The sequence below is a fragment of the Erinaceus europaeus genome, chromosome 23 (genome assembly GCF_950295315.1).
Source record: "Erinaceus europaeus chromosome 23, mEriEur2.1, whole genome shotgun sequence".
NCBI classification, from domain to species: domain Eukaryota; kingdom Metazoa; phylum Chordata; class Mammalia; order Eulipotyphla; family Erinaceidae; genus Erinaceus; species Erinaceus europaeus.
Genome location: NC_080184.1, coordinates 6546718 through 6569399, shown reverse-complemented (window position 1 = coordinate 6569399; position 22682 = coordinate 6546718). Strand labels below are relative to the sequence as shown.

Below are 22682 nucleotides of genomic sequence, written 5' to 3'. Positions count from 1 at the left end.
CACAGAGATAATTGGAGAGAGGAGGGGAAGACAGAGGGAGAGAAAGACACCTGCAGACCTGCTTCACCGCTTGTGAAGCGACTTCCCTGTAGGGGAGCCAGGGGCTCGAACCGAGATCCTTAAGCCAGTTTCCTTCCTTTCTTCCTTCCTTCCTTCCTTCCTTCCTTCCTTCCTTCCCTCCTTTCTTTCTTTCTTTCTTTCTTTCTTTCTTTCTTTCTTTCTTTCTTTCTTTCTTTCTTCTTGTTTCAGTCTGGTTCTCACCTCTCTTTTTTTTTTTTTAAGAGAGAACCCCCCTTTTATTTTCCCTAACCCCTCCCACATCCTCTGTGATTGTCTGGGTCCTTTTTATGCAAGGTCTGAGTCCTGTGCACAGTCCTGGCCCAGGCTTAGGAAAGGGGAGCAACTTCTGACACATGCAGTGGGTCACAGTTCTAGGTGTCTTGCTGGGTTTCCAGGTGACAGGCCAGTGGTATGTTGCCCCGCTCAGGCCATGTCCTCTCGCTGGCTCTGACACTTCCCATGGGAGCAAGACAAAAGTGGCAATAACTGAGTTAAGAATTCATGGCTAAGAATGAAAATGGCAAAAGAGATGAAGAAAAGAAAATGTCTTTTTTTGCGGTCCGGGAGGTGGCGCAGTGGCTAAGGCACTAGACTCTCAAGCATGAAGTCCTGAGTTCAATCCCTGGCAGCACATGTACCAGAGTGATGGCTGGTTCTTTCTCTCTCTCTCTCTCTTCTATCTTTCTCATTAATTAATAAATAAAATCTTCAAAAAAAAGGGTCATTTTTGGGAGCCAAGCGGTGGTGCAGCGGGTTAAGCGCACATGGCAGAAAACACAAGGACTAGCATCAGGATCCCAGTTTGAGCCCTAGGTTCCCCACCTGCAAAAGGGTCACTTCACAGGTGGTGAAGCAGGTCTGCAGGTGTCTGTCTTTCTCTCCCCTCTCTGTCTTTCCCTCCTCTCTTGATTTCTCTCTGTCCTATCCAACAACAATGACAGCAATAAAAACAACAACAATAACAGCAACGGTGACAATAAACAAGGGCAACAAAAGGGAAAAAATAAAAAATAATAAAATTTCTTAAAAAATAAAAATAAAATGTCTCTTTTAAGAAATTATTCATTTTTATTTTGCTTGTTGTATATATGAGAAAGTTTCATGTGATCTAGAAAGAGACAAAGGCCCAAACATCACTCTGCTACACAGGGTACCAGGGATTGAACTGGGAACCTCAGGCATAGAAGTCCAAGTCTCTACTAGTTGAGCTATTTCCCCAGCCACGAGAAAATGTCTTTATAGTGAGGTGGGGTCTAGCTCAAAGAAGGGCCTCAGGCAGTGTGCTGGGACTCCCACATGTTCCTAAGGAAACAGCCCCTGTATAGATCCTCCTCCTCTGAACCCAGCACTTCAGCTCTCTGGCATGATATATACATTTTTTCCAAATAGACCAGAGTGAGTGTCCTCACTGGATTTCCACTTCAGACCCATAACTGCCAGTGTCCCAATGCCACCTTCTCCACTGGGTGTCTGACTTCAGGGATCTCATTTCCACATGATGGCTTCATTGTCCTACTCACCTGTTTCCTGTGAAGCTCTGCCCAGGTGTGGCCTGTGCTGGGGTGCTGGGGCTCCTCCTTCCTACAGAAATCCAGTTTCTGAATACAGCACATATGACTAGATGCCTCTTGGTTCTCTGTGGACTGCTCTGGGATGAGTTATATGCTATGCTTTACATACCTGCAAGATGTCCAGTCTTCTCTTCTCGTCCAAGCTACACACAACCTTCTTCATCCATATATCTCTCCCGTTTTCATCCTCTCTCTGGAGCTTGAGTTTAAAGCTTTCTTATCCTCTTCCTCCTATCACTTCTCCTCCACTAGGAGTATGCATCTGAGTTGTTTTCGGGGTTCAGAAAGTAGGAATTCTGGCTTCTGTAATTGCTTCTCTGCTGGACTTAGGCATTGGAATGTTGATCCATACCCCCAGTGTCTTTAACTTTCCATAGCTGAGCAAAGTTCTGGAGAGGTGAGGTTTCAGGACACATTGGTGAGGCCGTCTGTCCAGAGAAGTCAGGATGAGTCATGGTAGCATCTGCAACTTGGTGGCTGGAAGGTGGCAGAACATAAAGTGAAGCAATGTGGTTAATGAACAGGAACCAAAAAGTAGGAACAGAACAGATGAGATCAGGAATCCTAGAGTTGAAGAAAGCTAGGAAGTCCACCCTAGGCATGTTTCCAGGGTCCCTGATCTATAGGAGCTCCTGCTTGAGTTTGATAGCTAGCATGAAATTGGATAAAAATCATGTCTGAGAAAATGGTGTCAGAGTAGAGAAAAGGGCTGTAAAGTTCTATTAAGGAAGAGAGCATTGTGTGGAGTTGTACCCCTCCTACCCTATGGTTTTGTTAATTAATCCTTTCTTAAATTAAAAAAAAAAAAAGCAAAAAAAAAAAAAAAAAGGAAGAGAGCAGCTCCCATTCTTGAAAATATTCTGTGGATAGAATTAACTATTTACCTCCATCTACTATATATATTCACCATAGTCTCCTAGTGTGGAGAGCCATGTGCCACACCCCAAGATGGCGCCAGCCTCCTCTACCCTCCAGACCACAGGGAGAAGTAAACAACTCCATAAATGGTCTGAGACTGAGAGCGCGCTTGCTTCCGCGATCGTGTGCCTATGAGCAGCTGCCACGTGTGCCCTTGGGATTGGATGACGCATGAGTATATAAGTTGGAGGTTAGGTTATAGCGGGGCTTTTTGCTGTTCAAGGTTCCCGAATAAACTGCTTGAAGAAGAACTCGGCGTGCGGGGACATCATCCGAAACGGGGTTCAGAACTTCGGCAGTCGGGGCAGTGCACTGGTAAGTTCCCAGGGTAAAGTGGGACAATAAGGCCCTCGGTGAGGCGGCTAGCAGGGCTCATCTCTGTAGATCAAGGACGAGCGGGAGAACGTTCGTGGGTTTAGCGAACGGAAAGTAAAAGTCCCCCCGGGTAGCGGACGGGGAGTACAAAGTGGGCTAGCAGCCACATAATTTTTGGGAGGAAGTTATCATGGGGACTTCCCAGTCCCATCCAATTTTTTTGGCTCTGCAGGAGCTACTTCTATCCAAGAAATTAAAAATCAAGAAGTCCACACTTGAAAGATTCTTGAGTGAGTGTGACATAGTCGCTCCCTGGTTCGCAGCCTCAGGGAGCTTGACTGTCTCTTGCTGGGAGAAGTTAGGAAAGGACCTAGACTTTGCTTGGGAGCAGGATGACCTGAAAGCAGGAGTAAGGCCCGTATGGAAATTAGTGCGCAGTTGCCTTGAGGATCAGAAGTGCTGCGAGGCCGTTGAAAAGGGGCAGAACGCCTTGGAAATGCTACAGGAGGAACGCTCTGAGAAAGCGGAAAGTAAGAAAGGAGGAGAGAAAGGGAAATCTTTATACCCTGATCTAGAGGAGCTGGAAACACTCCCCTCCTCCTCGGAATCAGAGGAGGAGGAGGGGGAGGACGTGCAGGCCTTAGTGGAGAGACTGGAAGAGGCTACTTTAAGAGAAAGAAGGAAAAGGAAAGAGAGGGATAAGGCACCAAAAAAAAAAACCTGGAGGACGGAGAACTGGGAGGGGGCTATGCCTCAGCCTTGCCCTCGGCTCCGCCCCCTTATCCGGAGGGCGTGACAACCGTCCAACCCTTGGGGACTGGAGGGCCAAGCCGTTCCTTTTGCCCGGGGCTATGGGCCCGGGTTAGGACGGAGATGCAACTTGTCTATCCGGTGTTTCAAGATCTCCAAGGGAACCGGTATGAGGAGCCCTTGGATTTCAAAGTAGTCAAGTCCCTGGCAGAATCTGTGAAGGCTTATGGGGTTAGTGCATCCTTCACTCTTGCTCAAGTGGAATCTCTCAATAGGCTTTGCATGACACCGGCTGATTGGCAAGGCTTAGTTCGTGCTTGTCTCAGCCCAGGACAATATCTAGATTGGAGAGCATTCTGGATTGATTTTGCAACCGAGCAAGCGGCGGTTAATGCACGCGCAGGTCAACCTGCCTGGGACCGAGACATGCTCCTAGGACTAGGCAGGTTTGTAGGCCAGCAGACTGGGTACCCTCCACAAGTATATGATCAGGTGAATCTCTGCGCCATAAGAGCATGGAAGGCCCTTCCAAATAGGGGACAAGTTAGCGGCAACTTAACAAAAATTCTGCAGGGACCCACAGAGCCTTTTTCAGATTTTGTGGCCCGCATAGTTGAGGTGGCGGGCAGAATCTTTGGGGACCCAGACACAGCTATGCCTCTTATTAAACAGCTGGTATATGAGCAATGTACCAAAGAATGCAGAGCGGCTATCACACCACATAAGGGCAAAGGAATTGAGTGGTGGTTGAAAGTTTGCAGAGAGACTGGAGGCCCTTTGACTAATGCGGGACTTGCCGCTGCAGTTGTCCAACTTGCAGGAAGGAAAAGCAGTAACACTGGGGCTTGTTTCAAATGTGGCAAGATGGGACGTATTAAGAAGCAGTGCCCTGAGAAAGGCAGAACAGGAGGAAGTGCTAGAATGAGACAGCCCGGCCTCTGCCCTAGATGTAAAAAGGGGAACCATTGGGCTAATGAATGCCGCTCCGTTAAGGACATTAACGGACAACCCCTGAGTCAGGGATATGGAGGAGCCTGTCCAAAAAATGGCCAGAGGGGCCCCCGTCCCCAGGGCCCACAAATATATGGGGCAGTAGAGAGTCGGGACAGGGAGATCAGTCAGGAAAGGTGGCCCAGCTTTCGCCCTCCGGGGAACCACGGAGAGCCACTGCGGGCTCAGCAGGATTGGACCTCTGTTCCACCTCCCAACTCGTCTTAACTCCTCCAGCTTGTAACAACTGACTTTACAGGACCCCTCGAGCCAGGCACAGTAGGCTTACTTTTGGGCAGATCCTCTTCAGCATTGCGAGGACTTCTTATTCACCCTGGGGTTATAGACTCCGACTTCACCGGGGTTGTTAAGATTATGGTGTCCTCCCCCCGGGGAATTGTAGCCATTTCCCTGGGAGACAAGATCGCCCAATTGCTTATCTGAACGGGGGGGGGGGGAGGTCGAGGTTTTGGCTCCTCCGGCACAGACTTTATATTCCTATCTCTGGATTTAGAACAAAGACCATTGATGGTATTAGAAGTTGAAGGAAAAAACATTCAGGGGCTTCTTGATACTGGGGCTGACAGAAGTATTGTGGCCGCCAAAGACTGGCCAACAGGATGGCCTGTGCAAACTTCCTCTCAAACCCTGCAAGGCCTGGGTTATGCAAGGACTCCAGACATGAGTGCTAGACAGCTAAAATGGAAAGATCAGGAAGGCCATTGTGGCTTGATGCAGCCGTATGTTTTGGAGCTACCCATCTCATTATGGGGGAGGGACTTGCTTAAAGAGATGGATTTTAAATTAAGTCATGAATACTCCATGGCAGCTCAAACTCAGATGAAAAGAATGGGTTGTGTCCCTGGCTTTGGCCTGGGGAAGCACCTACAGGGACGTAAGTCCCCTGTTGCGGCTTGACCGCACTCAGGAAGATCAGGTCTGGGTTTTTCCTAGAGGCCACTGCGGACACAGGTATTCCCATCTCTTGGAAAACAGAGGATCCAGTGTGGGTTCCTCAGTGGCCTCTTTCCTCTGACAAATTAGCCGCGACCAGAGAGCTGGTTGCGGGGCAACTTGCCTTGAAACATATCAAACCTTCTGTGTCCCCCTGGAATACTCCTATATTTGTGATTAAGAAAAAGTCAGGAAAATGGAGACTGTTACATGATCTGCGGGCAATCAACCGCCAAATGCAGATCATGGGGCCAGTACAGCGGGGGCTTCCATTGCTAACGGCCCTGCCTGAGAGATGGCCCATAATAGTCATAGATATCAAGGATTTTTTTTTCTCTATCCCATTAAGTGAGAGGGACACGGAAAGATTCGCCTTTACCGTACCATCCTGCAATCATGAAGAACCCGACCAGAGATTCAAATGGGTTGTGCTGCCCCAGGGCATGGCGAATAGTCCAACCATGTGCCAGCTGTTTGTTAGTGAGACGATTGCTCCCCTCAGGAAGAAATATCCTACCTTAAAATGTATTCATTATATGGATGATATTCTACTTGCTGAAAAAACTGAAACCTTACTTGATCAAGCGTATGAGGAATTAGTTTAGATTTTAAGAGGAAAAGGGCTGTATATTGCCCCTGAAAAGGTGCAGAGAGGTGAGGTGGTAAACTACTTAGGAGCATGCATTAAACCTATGGAGGTAGTGCCCCAGAAGCTGTAATTGAGGAAGGATGGCTTACGTACTCTGAATGACTTTCAAAAATTGTTAGGGAATATTAATTGGGTGAGGAGTTACTTAAAGCTTCCAAATCATGAGCTGAAACCCCTGTATGATGTCTTGATAGGGGATTCCGCCCTGAACTCCCCAAGAGTATTGACGCCAGAGGCTAGGCTGGTCCTAGAGAAGGTAGAAAGATCCCTTCAGGGAGCCTTCTTGAAACGTTGGGATGCCAACAAGCCCCTGACTTTATGCATTTTAGCTACCTTGTCACAGCCCACAGGGCTGCTGTGGCAAGAGGGTCCATTGCTTTGGATTCATTCAAGAATTTCTTCTGCTAAATCCATACAATATTATCCTTCATCAGTGGCAGATCTGGCCCTGACCGGGATTCAGCAATGTATACAGTTTTTTGGCATCTTACCAACCACATTAGTGGTCCCTTATTCTAGCTACCAGGTACAGACCCTGTGTGGAACTTTGGATGAGTGGGCCATCTTGAGATGCGGCTATCCCGGAGAAATTGATAATCACTATCCCAAACATCCTCTCGTGAGCTTCTTTAAGGAGCACCCCGTGATTTTCCCTAAGATTACTGCAGTGAGGCCTGTCTTCAGCACCTAACATTTTCACAGATGGCTCTAAGACAGGATGTGGAGCTTACGTAATAGAACACCAAGAACCAGTTAGGTGTCATTTCCAACCAGGCTCTCCTCAAATAGTGGAGTTGCAAATTGTGATTGAAGTCTTTAAGAGATGCCATTTTCCCTTTAATTTGATATCTGACTCTGCTTATGTGGTTAATGCAGTCAAGGTTCTAGAGGCTGCTGGACCTATAAAAAGATCCAGCACGGTGTGTGCGCTGTTAAAAGAACTACAAGATCTGATTTGGCACCACACACAGTGCTTTTATATTCAACACATTCGAGCACACACTGGATTGTCTGGCCCCCTGAGCGAGGGTAATAACATTGTAGATAAATTGGCAAGACAGGATGTCCTCTTGATGGCTCCAGCAATGGAACGGGCCAGACGTTTTCATGAACTTTTTCATGTAAATGCTAAAACCCTACAGAAAAAATTTAATTTGCCCCATGTGGACGCTCATCAGGTGGTTCTGGGTTGCCCTCAGTGTGTGACTTTCCAGCATCCACCAAGCGTTGGAATTAACCCTCAGGGCTTACGCCCTGGCGTCCTATGGCAAATGGATGTCACGCACTTTTCTGAATTTGGCACGCTTAAGTATCTACATGTCTCTGTAGACACCTGCTCTGGTGTTATCATGGCCACCCCATTGAGTGGCAAAAAGGCTCGCAATGTGATCACCCATTGCCTAGAGGCATGGGCTGCATGGGGTATGCCTCAAACTTTGAAAACAGACAATGGCCCTGCCTACACTGCTCGATCTTTTGTCTCCTTCTGCCAGCAAATGGGAGTCCGCTTAACCCATGGCCTGCCCTATAATCCTCAGGGTCAAGGCATTGTGGAACGTGCTCATCACACCCTCAAGGAATGTCTGTTAAAACAAAAAGGGGGAATAGGCCACGGCTGCACCCCTAAGGAAAGACTATCCCTAGCCTTATTTACACTTAATTTTTTAAATTTGGATATTAATGGCCACTCTGCGATGGAAAGACATCATATGCCCCATGGCCCACAGAGAGGCATGGTAAAATGGAAGGACATATTAACAGGCACATGGCATGGGCCTGATCCCGTGCTGACATGGGCACGAGGCTCTGTTTGTGTTTTTCCACAGGACAAACCAGATCCGGTGTGGGTACCCGAACGACTGGTGAGAAAGGTCCAAGATGCCCCACCACCAAAGAATACACCAGAGGCTCCTGATGACTGCAGTGGTGATGCCGGTGATGACAGAGCCTCGCTGGGGAATCCTGTCCGTGTTTCCAAGGCCGATGCCGATACAGCATGATGCCGGGCTCTTAGGAAACTGGTCTGGGAGTTTCGATACCCTGATGCGACAACTGCGAAGCGCCATCGTGGCAGTCAACTCAATGCGGGTGGATGCTTCCATGGCGGCGGGGTTGACCTCCTGGATCAATCAAGCAATGGACAGTTTGAAAGAGTGGGCGGGCTTGGGATGCTTAACTGCGCTCTTGGTTCTCGCCTCCCTGATGGGCCTGTGGTGTATTTGCAAAATTAGGATCACACAGAGGCATGAAGTCGCGCTGATTGCACAGGCCTTCACAGCAATCGAGGATGGCCACTCCCCCCAGGCTTGGCTGGCGGCCTTAAGAGCCTGATATGAAACGCTCAGGGTGCGAGGCAAAGCACTGCACTTGAGGGCGTAATGCCGTCTCAAGGAGTGCACGTCCAATGCATGCAGGTTGTGCCGCTCCCTAACCCCATAATTTCCTTATCTCCTGCCCCAGAACAAAACGGCATGGGATGGGTCTAGCACTGGCGAAGCTTGATTGCTTAGGTGAGGACTATGACAATATCCCCTCCTTTCTGGGATTGGACCTCTACACTCACCTGCTGCGTTGTTAAAACAAAAAGGGGGAACTGTGGAGAGCCATGTGCCACGCCCCAAGATGGCGCCAGCCTCCTCTACCCTCCAGACCACAGGGAGAAGTAAACAACTCCATAAATGGTCTGAGACTGAGAGCGCGCTTGCTTCTGCGATTGTGTGCCTATGAGCAGCTGCCACGTGTGCCCTTGGGATTGGATGACCCATGAGTATATAAGTTGGAGGTTAGGTTATAGCGGGGCTTTTTGCTGTTCAAGGTTCCCGAATAAACTGCTTGAAGAAGAACTCGGCGTTGCGTGATCCTTGCAGGCAAGGGTGGACGCGACATCCTAGTACCTATTGGTCTGAGCATGCAGCTCTTGGTCACAGTAGGTCACAGTGCAGGATTCACTCATTTCAGGACCTGTCTTCCTCAAGTGGCAGGGCAGGATACCCAGCCTCACCTTTGGAGACTAGGATAGTCCCTACCATAGCTGTTCTATGGCGAGGTTAAAGTCCTGGGAGGGCCCACAAAAGGGCTTGTAATGACATTCCTGATAAAAGTAACCAGTGGTGATGCATAGAGGGATCCATTAGAGGTCTAGGCCTATCATATCTGTGTCAGAATGCAAGGTTTCCCTACCTAGGGCCCCAGATGATGAAGTGGTGGGATATTGACCAAATAGGCCATTATTTTGTGAGCCAGTCTCTTGCCTTTATTCAACATTTGCAGTCCTGTCTTTTTTTATTTTTTAAACTAATTTATTTATTAAATGGAAGCACTGATAAGACCATAGGATAAGAGGGGTACAATTCCCACCACCAGAGCTCCATATCCCATCCCCTCCTCTGATAGCTTTCCTATTCTTTAAAAAAATTTTTTTTTTAATCTATAAAATGGAAACATTGACTAAACCATAAGATAAGAGGGGTACAACTCCATACAATTCCCACCACTAGAACTCCATGTCCCATCCCCTCCCTTGGTAGCTTCCCTATTTTGTCTATTACAAGTTATGCTGCTAGGTACATTGGTCTACACAGATCTTTTTAAATGGGTATGTTTGCCTCTTTTGGCTATATCCCCTGGAGAGGAACTACTGGCTCATAAGGAAGGTCCATTTCTAGCCCTGTGAGGGTTAACCAGACTGCTCTCCACAGTGGTTAGAGAAAGTTACATTCCTACCAGCAGTGCAGAAGGATTCCTTTGTCACCACAACCTCTCTAGCATTTGTCAGTACTGTCATTCTGCTGTATGACATTCTCACAGGGTAAAGTGGTATCTCATTGTGATCTGTATTTGCATTTCTTTATCTGTGACTTGGGGCAATTTTTCATATGTCCGTTGACCTTTTGAATCTCTTTGGTAGTAGGTATTCTGTTCATTTCCTCTCCCCATTTTTGAAATGGGTCATTTTTGTTGCTAAATTTGGTGAGCTCTGTATGTATTCTGATGATTAACTTCTTGTCTGATGTAAAGATCTTCCCTCTTTATGTGTGAGGTCTCTTTTTATGGTGTTTTCTTTTGCATTACAGAAACTTTTCAGTTTGATGTAGTCCCACTGATTTGTTTTTGATTTAGTCTTCCTAGCAATTGGGCTTGTGTCCTCAAAAGATGCCCTTGAGGTTTAGATGGGAAAGTGTTCTACCAAAATTTTCCTCTAAGTGTATTTGATAATTTCTGGTCTAACATCCAGGTCTTTGACCCCTTTGGAGTTTACTTTTGTTTTGGTACATATGTGGTGATTCAGTTTCATTCTTCTACACATTTCAACCCAACTTTCCCAGCACCAATTATTTAAGAGAGCTTCCTTCCTCCACTTAATAGTTTGGGCCCCATTATCAAAAATGAGATTTCCATCAGCTTATGTGGGCTTATTTCTGGGTTTTCAGTTCTGTTTCACTGGTCTGTCTATTTTTGTTCCACTACCAGGCAGTTTTTATTACAATGTCCCTGTAATAAAGTTTGAGTTCTAAAAGTATGATACCTCTATTTCTGTTGCTTTTTTCAAGATTATTTTGACAATTCCAGGTGTTTTCTGGTTCCAGAATTTTTTCTTTTGTAATTTTTGTTCTATTCTCAGGGTGTGTCTCCATCTTGAATGGGTGTAACAAAAGGTTAAAAGACGTTGTTGATATGTCAAAGTCTCAAATTCCTTCTCTATTAGAAACGTTGGATCGTGCAGTAGATATGCTAATAACAAGTTTTGTTTCATAGTAAGTAAATTGCAGCCAGCTGCCTTTGGGACTCTAGGCTGTTCCCTGCCCCCATGCAAATGCCCGTTGAGGCAAGTAGCCCCCCAGAGGCAAGAAATTTTTTTTTTTTTTTAAGCTGATAAAATTTAGCCCACAGAGGCAGATATGGCCCCCTCAGGCCTTCCCTTAGCAACACACTGGTTCTTGTTATTTGCTTGCATGTTTCTCCATGTTTGTGCCAGATTCTTTTTATAAAAATGCCTGTATGATATAGGTTTCTGTTCACCCCACACCCTTGATACTGTAGCCATTTAGTTAAAAGAAAAGGGGGAATTGTTGTATGCTTTACATTGGGTTCTAGTTCTCCCCCGCCAAGAGAATTGGATCAGTCCAGTTAAATTTCGCGGGCCGCTTGGCCCCGCCCCGGAGGAACCCTGCCAGAGTTCCAGAGTGACAGAGAGAGAGAGAGGGTTCCTGGGTTCCGGAGTTAGAGAGAGTGCTTGCGCCGCCGCAAAGAGACAGCAGAGTTCTGTTTGGTGATTAGTTTATCTTAGTTTATGAATCGTTGTTCCTGAATAAAGAAATACAGCTTCCCTGCCCAGCCGTTGTCTCCGCGTCTCTGTTACCCGCCCGTGAAGCTAGCCCTGCCAGCTGGAGCCTTACGAATTTTAACAACAACCAAAATTTTCCTCTAAGTGTATTTGATAATTTCTGGTCTAAATCCAGGTCGTTGACCCCTTTGGAGTTTACTTTTGTTTTGGTACATATGTGGTGATTCAGTTTCATTCTTCTACACATTTCAACCCAACTTTCCCAGCACCAATTATTTAAGAGAGCTTCCTTCCTCCACTTAATAGTTTGGGCCCCATTATCAAAAATGAGATTTCCATCAGCTTATGTGGGCTTATTTCTGGGTTTTCAGTTCTGTTTCACTGGTCTGTCTATTTTTGTTCCACTACCAGGCAGTTTTTATTACAATGTCCCTGTAATATAGTTTGAGTTCTAAAAGTATGATACCTCTATTTCTGTCGCTTTTTCTCAAGATTATTTTGACAATTCCAGGTGTTTTCTGGTTCCAGAATTTTATTTTTTGTAATTTTTGTTCTATTCTCTTAAAGAATAGCATCCCCACCCCACTCAGATCAGGTTGTAGACAGGGATGCCTACGATCAGCATGACTGTTCAACATAGTATTATAAGTTCTCTCCATAATAATCAGGCAAGACAATAGAATCAAAGCAATATTGATTTTAAGGGAAGAAGTCAACTTCTCACTATTTGCAGAGGATATGATACTACACATAGAAAAACCTCAAGAATCCTTCAGATAGCTGGAAGTTATCAGGCAGTATAGTAAGGTGTCAGACTACAAAATTAAGATATAAAAATCAGTGTTATTCCTTTACACAAACACTAAGTCCAATGCAGAGGATATCCAGAAATCAGTCCCATTCACTATAGCAATAAAGCAATAAAATATCTATGAATAAACCTAACCAAAGAAGTGAAAGTTGTGCATACTGAAAACTGTAAATTGCTATTCATGGAAACAGAAAATGATACAAAGAAGTGGAAAGATACTCTATATTTGTGTATTGGAAGAATTAATATCATCAAAATGAGTATTCTACCCAGAGCCATATACAGTTTTGATGCAATACCCAACAAGGTCCAGCCAATTTTCTTTACGAGGATAGAACAGAAACTACAAGCATTTATCTGGAACTAGAGAACACTTATAGTCTCAAAAAAAAAATCTTGTAAAAAAGAAACATAAATGAAAGTTTATGGGGACAAAGGAACCCTCTTGCACTTCTGTTGGGAATGTAAGTTAGTCCAGCCCTGTAGAGAGCAGTCTGGAGAACCTTCAGAAAGCTATAAATGGACCTTCTTGATGATCCAGCAATTCCCCTTCTAGGCATATATCCTAAGGAATAAAAGACACCCATCCAAAAAGATATGTGTAGTAGAACCTGAACTGGATTTGGAGTATTGCACCAAAGTAAAAGTCTCTGGGGTTTGGGGGAGGGGGAGAATACAGGTCCAAAAAGGACCTAGTAGGGGTTGTATTGTTATATAGAAAACTGCAAAATGTTATGCATGTAGAAACTATTGTATTTACTGGTGAATGTAAAACATTAATTCCCCAATAAAGAAATTAAAAAAACCCAAAAGATATATGTATATCTATGTTCATAGTAACCAAATTGGTAATAGCCAAAATCTGGAAGCAAGTCAGGTGTACAATAACAGATGAATGGCTAAGAAAGTTTTAGAATATAAACACAATGGGATACCACTCAGCTATTCAGAATAATGAATACAATGTCTTCCACCCATCTTTGATGGAGTTTAAAGGAATTATGTTACTTTAGATAAATCAGAAGGAGAAAGATGAGTAAGGGATGATTCTGCTTATAAACAGATGTTGAGGAAGAAGAAGAGAGAAACAACAGAATTTGAGTGAGTTTAGAGTATGGCACCAAAGTAACAAACTCTTGGCAGGGGTAGGGGAAGGGTAGATTTTTCAGTTGGGGTGTGGGGGTTGGGACACAGACCTTTGGTGGCAGGAAGGTGCTAATAGGTACTCCTATTAACTTATACTCTTCTAAATTATTCTTTGTTCAATATGAGGGTGGGAAGTAGAATGAACCTCTCAAGCTCTTTAAAGGTATAGATTTCAGTTCTGAGTATATATTTCTTTAAGCATTTACTGTTTCAAATTTTAAATTGATTGAATTTTTTTTAGTTTATTTTTTAGATTTTATTTATTTATGAGAAATATAGGAGGAGAGAGAAAGAACAAGACATCACTTCTGTCACACGTGCTGCTGGGGATCAAACTCAGGACCTCATGCTCGAGAGTCCAAAGCTTTACCACTGTGCCACCTCCCGGACCACTAAATTGATTGAATTCTAACACTGGATTTAAATTGATGATGCATTTCTAATAACATTTTTTGAAATATTAACTCATCTATAATCTTTTACCAGGGAGACCAGTAGCAACCTATTCTATCAGTATCTAAGATAGAGTTCTTTGTAAATTACACTGTTAATGAGTACAAAATATATTTTGTTCTTAGTATGCATAGGGTAAATTTTAGGTACATTATATCATAAATTATATTGCCTGGTGGACCAATAAGTTCTTTTTAAAATTTTAAAAAATATTTTATTTACTAATGAGAAAGGAGAGAGAGAAAGAACCAGACATCATTCTGATGCATGTTCTGTTGGGGATTGAACTCAGGACCTCTTGCTTTACCCACTGCTCCACCTCTCAGAACACAGGACCAATAAGTTTTTACAGTCTAACTGACTTAGCTAGAGAACATGCCCTGCATGCCCCAGTGAGGCTGTTTATGATTCAGAGACCTGCTACTGAGTCACTTTCCTCTTTCAGTTTTAGCTGAGGTCTTGACTCAAGACCCTGCATATTTACCTACTTTACTATTTTTACTATCTTTACTATTTGGGGGGCAAGGTCAGAGATCACAGCTATCACAAAATTCTTGTTCAATCTAGGTAAACAAAACAAAACAAAAAAATTAAGTAAGGACTCAGGATTCTGACTGTTCCGGATTTTAAAAGCCAGGAGTTAGGGCACCAGCTGGTGCTTGGTGGGAATGAGAGGTGCTGGGGGAGCTGATCCCCCTGAGCCAGGTTCAGCTCAGTGGTGGCTTCTGCACTTGGCACCTCACCCTCCCAACCACTTTCTCAGCAGGGCTCCCTGCCCCCCCCCCCCACCAACTGCCATTGCGGCTGAGGGTTCTAACTGCCTTGTGTGGAGCAGGGTGCTGCTTGGAGTTACAGCACCGCCTGGAGAAGAGAGAGGACAGAGAGGAGGGTTGGTGTTTCAGGACGAAGTGAATATTGGGCCTTAGAAGCCAGGCAGAGGTAAATAGAGGGGTTACTGTTACCATCTTTTAAATATTTATTTATTTATCCCTTTTGTTGGCCTTGTTGTGATTTATTGTTGTAGTTATTATTGTTACTGTTATTCCTGTCACATGTGCAGCCAACCAGGTGCACCACCATCCAGTCCCTGATAATAATTTTTAAAAATTATTTATTCCCTTTTGTGGCCCTTGTTGTTTTATTGTTGTAGTTATTGGATAGGACAGAGAGAAATGGAGAGAGGAGGGTAAGACAGAGAAAGGTAGACACCTACAGATCTGCTTTACTTCCTGTGAAGCGACTCCCCTGCAGGTGGGGAGCCAGGGGCTCAAACGGAGATCCTTACGCCGGTCCTTGTGCTTTGTACCACCTGTGCTTAACCTGCTGCACTACTGCCTGACTCCCACAGTCACCATATTTTTAATTATTGACAGTGTATGTAGAAAAAGAGTGTTTAAGTGTTGAGACATGAAGAACCATATTATTACTTTCTCTTGTTATTAAACAATATGTCCTGCCAGTAAAAGCTTCGTGACGTGGAATCAGCAGGAGCGCTCAGCTGGGAGTGTGCCTGCTTTGCTGTGTGTGTGTGACCCGAGTTCAGCCCTCGCCCCACTTGCACTGGAGCAAGTTTGGGTGCTAGAGTGCCACTGTCCTGTGTGTCTGTCTCCCTCTCCCAGAGGTGACCTCCCAGAGGAAAAAGTCAGTCCATAGTGGTGAAGCCCAACAATTACAAAAGGAAACTTTATCAAATAATGAATTATGGTCAGTTTGACATGCTTCTCATCGGGCCAAGTATCTTCTAACAATATTTTATGCCATGGGAACATTTAAAAAATTTGATAGCATGAACATGAAATAATCTGTCCAAATAAATATTTGTTAAATGACATTTCTAATGATTCTTTTACAAAATTACTATCTTTATTTATTTGATAGAGACAGCCAGATGTCAAAGGGAAGGTAGAGACAGAGAGGAAGAGAGGCAGACACCTGCAGACTTGCTTCACCACTCATGAAGCTTTCCCCCTGCAGGTGGGACTGGGGGCTTGTACACAGGTTCCTGTGCATTGTGACCTGTGCACTCAACCAGGCGTGCCACCACCCATCCCCATTAAGTGCCATTTTAATTTGGTCAGAAATTTGTAATGGAGTAAGCTGTTTTGAATTTAATTATTTTTTGAGGACATTTAAATGTATCATTGGTGTACTCATTGAAGAAGTTGTTTATAATCAAATTTGTTAAGTGTCCTTTTAATTCAGTGAGAGGTTATATTTGGCTGTTCTGAATTTATTTTTTGAGATGTGCATGTAAGTTAGATTGTGTGCATTACTTTTGATGCTACTTACTGATTGGATAGACACAGAGAGACATTGGGAGGGGAAGTCAATATAGAGAGGGAGAGAGGCAAGAGTGTCACCTGCTGCCCTGATCCAGCAATCCTGAAGCTTTTTTTCTGCAGATGGGGACTTTATTCAATTATTAATTTATATGTAGAGTCTGGAGTGCACGCATGGACTATTTCACTACTTGTAGCTAATTGTTTTTTTTTTTCATCTAGGGAGACAGAGTGAGAATATCTGAGAGAGGGAGAGTCTCACACAGGTGGAGATAAACCACAACACTGGAGAATCCCTGAGTGTCACTCACATGTGAAGCCAAGACTTGAGTCTAGGTCTTGGGTGGGAAGTCTCGGGTTCTGTCCCAGGATCTGCCTCCTATCTATGAAAGCATTTATTCATGACTTCTAAGTTCAGTTACAGAACCCAGGGTCAAGTGATGACACATTGACACAAAGATACACAGTTCAGGAGGGCACATGTTTTGTTTCCAATTTAATTATTTTGGTTTTCCAAATTCTTGTTTTCAAGCTGAATTGCGTTGCTAGTACATACTTCAGGTATTGTCTTAGAACATATTCAGATATATTTATGCTACTCATTATTGACATTAATTTTAGGAGAATATTTGTGAAAACATCCCATTGAATCATACTGATCATTTATCTGGAGAGGCAGATTAAAGAGGAATGGATATGTTAAATGGACGAGTTAGAGGTAAATTTTAGTTTTATAAATGAGTGATGTGACAGAATGTTAATTTGCGTAAGACGTATTTTTTAGCCAAAGAATTTCACTTGCTAAATGCATAGTTAAAACAAGAACAGTAAAAGCTGATAAGTTGTATAAGTTATCAGATAATACCTGGATGTCTCACTTACAGGTAGAAATGAAGAAACAAGGGGAGAGTGGGAAACAGAATGAAACTTGGACTGGGTGTGATGCATTACACCAAAGAAAAAGACTCTGGGGAAAGGGAAGGGAAGTAGTAGAGATGGATGCGGGGGCTTCTGGAGCATGGTGGTCGTCAAAACCACAAGTTGGGACTGAGAGTGCTCTGCAGACACTTATGGGGAGATGAGAGACTGTACCCATTTGTCAATAACCATGCTGTAAACCATTGCCTCCACAGTGGAATGAAACAAAATTAACTGGATTTTAATCTTACCTATCCCCATCATATTTACATACCTGCCCTTTCATTATACCAGTAAGAGACGTCTTTTTTTTGCCTCCTGGGTTATTGCTGTGGCTCAGTGCCTGCACTACGAATCCACTGCTCCTGGAGGCTATTTTCTCCATTTTGTTGCCCTTGCTGTTGCTCTTGTTGTAGTTGTTATTGATGTGATGGCTGTTGTTGTTGTTGGATAGGACAGAGAGAAATGGAGAGAGGAGAGAAAGACAGAGAGGCACCTGCAGACCTGCTTCACCGCTTGCGAAGAGACTCCCTGCAGGCGTGGAACAGGGGGCTTGAACCGGGATCCTTTCCCTGGTCCTTGCGCTTTGTGCCATGTGCTCTTAACCCGTTGCGCTACCACCCATCTCCAAAGAGATGTCTTTTTAAAATGTATATATATATATATATATATATATATATATATATATATATATATATATATTCCTTTTGTTGCCCTTGTTTTATTGTTGTAGTTACTGATGTCATCATTGTCGGATAGGACAGAGAGAAATGGAGAGAGGAGGGGAAGACATAGAGGGGGAGAGAAAGATGCCTGCATAAACCTGCTTCACTGCTTATGAAGTGACACCTCTGCAGGTGGGGAGCCAGGGCTCCAACTGGGATCCTTAAAGCAGGTGCTTGCACTTTCTGCCACCTGTACTTAACCCGCTGAGTTACCGCCTGACTCCCAAGAGATGTCTTTTTAATGACCTGGGATCATTTCCATATTTCATGACACATAACCCAATCTTTGTGGGAGATTAGGCTACTTATTAAATATTGTGGAGTTAATGATTTATAGTACAGTTGTTGACACAAAGGTGCAATTTGTTAACTCCCTACTATAAGTGTCTGCAGAATACTCTCACCCTGACTTACGCCCTTTTTAGCTACCAGGAAGATAGCTAAATAGATACCCTCAGAACCCATCTAGTCCTCTCTTCTCCTTCCCAGAATCCTTTGTTTTGATGCAGTCCACCAAATCCAGTCCAAGCTCTACTTTCTTTTTTTGATTTCTGTTATTTTTTGTATTTTCCAAACTATAGATGAGATCATCTTTTATTTGAATTTCTTTTTTTAGTTTATCTCATCTACTTGATTCTTTAAAGTTCCATCCAAAATGTAAAAAGAAGGTGACTTAAAAGACGATGATATTTACCTTTGTAATTATCCCAGCTTACAAAATCAATATTTTTCCAGAAAAAGTTTCAACCTTATGAAATAATTTTTGTTGTCAATTAAGTTTTATTGAAAAACTTATGAATGGTGCTTCTGTTCTATATGTATTGAAAATTCATTGTGATTTATTCCTCTTATTAAAGTGTCTGTGAGTACAGTTTTAGATGTCATGGCATCCTGTAGAGATAAAGAAGAGGAAGATTCACCTTGGGATTCTGAATTATTGTCTTTTACCATCACTTTTTTTAGATTTATTTGTAAAAATACAGATTAAAAAACAGGGTATCTAGGGGCCAGGTGGTAGTGCAGCAGGTTAAGCACACATGGATCAAAGGGTAAGGACTGGTGTAAGGATCTCTGTTCAAGGCCCTGGCTCCCTACCTGCCTGGGAGGGGCCATTACTTCACGGGCAGTGAAGCAGGTCTGCATATGTCTTTCTCTCCCCTGTTCTCTCTTCCCCTCTTCTTTCAATTTCTCTCTGTCCTAATCAACAACAACAATGCAACCAAAGGGAAATATGGCCTCCAGGTGCAGTGGATTTGTAGTGCAGGCAAGAAGAAGGAAAAGGGAATATAAAGAGGGTGATAGAAAGACACCCGCAGTACTGCTGTTTTCTCTTGTGAAACTTCCTCCCTGCACATGGGCCACTGGGAGTTTGAAACTGGGTCCTAATGAGTGTGTGTGCTCTACTAGATATACCACTGCCCAGCCCCATATATAAGAATATTTATTCATACGTTGAGTGACAGGACCAATGGTCAGACAAAGCTTAGAGAGACAATTGTTTATTTGCCTCCAGGGGTACTGTTGGGGCTCACTGCCTACTCTGTGAATCTACTGCTCCTGTCAGCCATTTTCTTCCATTTTTATTCAGTAGGATAGAGAGAAACCAAGAGGGGAGGGGAAGTCAAGCAGGGGAGAGAAAGATAGACACCTGCACTTGCAAACCTGCTTCACTGCTTGTGAGGTGTCCTCCCTGAAGCGTGCGGGGTGGGGGGACTGAGGGCTTGAGTTGGGATCCCTGCATGGGACACTTTGTGCTTTATACTATGTGTACTTAACCCAGTGTACCACCACCTGACCCCAAGACACAGTGATTTGGAGAGCACACGTGGTGTTCTCAATTTAATTGCTTTGTTTTTTCAAAACTCTGGTTTTCAAGTTGATTTGTGCTGCAAGTAATCTCTTAGAAAGAATTCAGGTATCTTTATGCTACTTAATAATGATATTAAATTTAAGAGGATGTTTGTGAGAACCTCCCACACAAGGCTGCAAATCATTTATCTGGAAATGCAGATGGAGGTGTAAAGAAAATAATAAGTGGAACAGTGAAAGGTAAACATCATTACATTATTTTTCTAACAATTTATTTATTTGTTATTAATTTGTTATGTTACAAAAAAATTGTTATGTTACCAGGTTGTATGGTGACAGAGTATAATTCTACACCACTCACACCACCAATGTTCCCTATCCCTACCCTCCCAGGAGGGTGAATTTGACTTTTCAAAAGAGTGATTTGACAGAATCTTAATTTCTAAAGAATCTGTGGTTTATTTTCCTAGTCAAATAAGATAACCTACCTAATACAGTGTGAGAAAAACAAAACTGAGTAACAGCGTATGTATTTCCTTTTTTCTTTTTTAGATTTTATCAGTGACTTTATATTGATTTATAATATTGTAAGGTAACAGGGGTATAATCTTCTACATTTCCCACTATGAGAGTTTTGTGTTTCATTATTTCCACTGGAAACTTCCCTGTTGTTTACCCCTTTGGGAGTATGTACCAAATTCTTTTTGGGGTGCGGAAGGTGGCAGTTCTGACTTCTCTAATTGTTTCTCCACTGGATATGTGAGTTTGTATTTTCTATCTCATCAGATATTAGCAAATGCCATCAGATGAGCCAGTGCCATCTCTAAGCCTCCTTCCTCCCTTTCCCTTAGTCCTTTGTTTTCATGCAATACACCACTTCCAGTCCAACTTTTACCTTTTGAATTGCCATCCTGCCTCTATTACCGGTTTTTAATTTTTGTCTTGTTTGCTTAATTCCATCCTTAAGTGAGATCACATGTCATCCTACTCTTTTCAGCTGGTCTCACTGGTTGATTACTCAAGTTTCATTCAACATGAAAAAAAGATGACTAAAAGGACCATTCTAATTAGCTTCGTAACTATACAAACCTACTAAAAGTCTTTTTTTTTCCAGAAAAACTTTCAACCCTATGTTACAACTTTCTGAGTTAATTACATTTTATTGAAATAGTTGTGAATAATGCTAGTGTATTTAAAATTCATATTGATTATTATTCTCCTTAATGTGTCTTGACTATGTTTTTATTGTATTAATATTTATTTATCTATTCCCATTTGTAGCCATTGTTGTTTTATTGTTGTCTATGTTGTCATTGTTGGATAGGACAGCGATAAATGGAGAGAAGAGGGGAAGACAGAGAGGTGGAGAGAAAGACAGATACCTGCACATCTACTTCACTGCTTGTTTAGCGACTCCTCTGCAGGTGGTGAGCTGGGGGTTCGAACCTGGATCCTAAGCCAGGCCCTTGCACTTTGCGCCATGTTCCCTTAACCTGCTGTGCAACTACCAACTCCCATTGACTATATTTTTAGATGCCAAGACATCCTGTGATGGTAAAAAAGAGGATGACTCACCTTGGGATTCACCTTCAGATTCTGAGGTATTGTCTTCACTATCATTATTTTATTTTAATGTTTATATCAGCATTAAAACCATTTATTCGTATATTTTACTAGAAAACTGCAAAGTTATAGCTTGTATCCACAGTAGGAATTGGCTGAGAATTACAAGTGAAGCTAAATATTTTGAATTCATTTAATTTTTGAGATGTGCATGTACATTAGGTTTCATAAGATATTTCTTGCCTATTTGAAACTTTGCAGATTGCAGGAATCTTGTGTCTTCCATTATATTACCTTTCAATTACTTTTTTGTTTCATACAGATAGGACATCCCGGAGAGAAGAGCAGAGAGAGAGAGACACAGAATGAGGCAGATATATACCACAGCACCAGAGATTTACACAATGCGGTGTTACTCACATTTAGAGATGCTTTAACTTTAGTTTCACTTTGCTTGTGCCTAATTATTAATTACCTTGCTTTGGGTGCTATCAAATGGACTATACTCTGTAAATAAAATGGTAGTAGACAAAATTTAATGAAGGCAGTGGCTTAGTAAGATGAGAAATCAATTTTATTTCTCCAGTTAGACTTATCTAATACCTTCAGAATAATTTAGAGTCCTTTTAGGATAAAAATTAAATATTCTGTGATATAAATTGATGTGGTGAAACTCACGATAAAATACAAGAAGTTTTTATTGTTGCATTTTTGAAGTTGGAATTTATCTGCTCAGGAAACATTCCTCAACTGGTAGAATACCAGAGCTGTTATTTTGTACCACACATATAAGAAGATGTCTTCTCCTTCTCCCTCTCCCTCTCATTTCCTCTCTCCCTGCCCCCCTCTTTATCCCTTTCTTTCTTTTCTCTCTCTTCTTTAATATTTATTTATTCATTTTTTTAATTTATTTTTTATTTAAGAAAGGATAAATTAACAAATCCATAGGGTAGGAGGGGTACAACTCTACACAATTCCCACCACCCAATCTCCATATCCCACCCCCTCCCCTGATAGCTTTCCCATTCTCTATCCCTCTGGGAGCATGGACCCAGGGTCGTTTTGGGTTGCAGAAGGTGGAAGGTCTGGCTTCTGTAATTGCTTCCCCGCTGAACATGGACATTGACTGGTCGGTCCATGCTCCCAGTCTGCCTCTCTCTTTCCTTAGTAGGGTGGGTCTCTGGGGAAGTGGAGCTCCAGGGCACATCGGTGGGGTCTTCAGTCGAGGGAGGCCTGGCCGGCATCCTGATGACATCTGGAACCTGGTGGCTGAAAAGAGAGTTAACATACAAAGCCAAACAAATTGTTGAGCATGTTTTTTTTTTTTTTTTTTTTTTAAGATACGACAGAGAGGGATGGAGAGAGGAGGGAACACAGAGGGGGGAGAGAAAGACACCTGCAGACCTGCTTCACAGCCTGTGAAGTGACTCCCCTGCAGGTGGGGAGTCAGGGGCTTAAACTGGGATCCTTGCTCTGGTCCTTGTGCT

At 43.1% G+C, this 22682-nt stretch overlaps 1 protein-coding gene across 5 annotated transcripts in view; it reads left to right on the top strand.

Annotated features, from left to right (window-relative positions):
- Positions 1-22682, top strand: part of LOC103127055 (zinc finger protein 709-like) — a 1044365-nt gene that overhangs the window by 785063 nt on the left and 236620 nt on the right. The window lies entirely within an intron of this gene.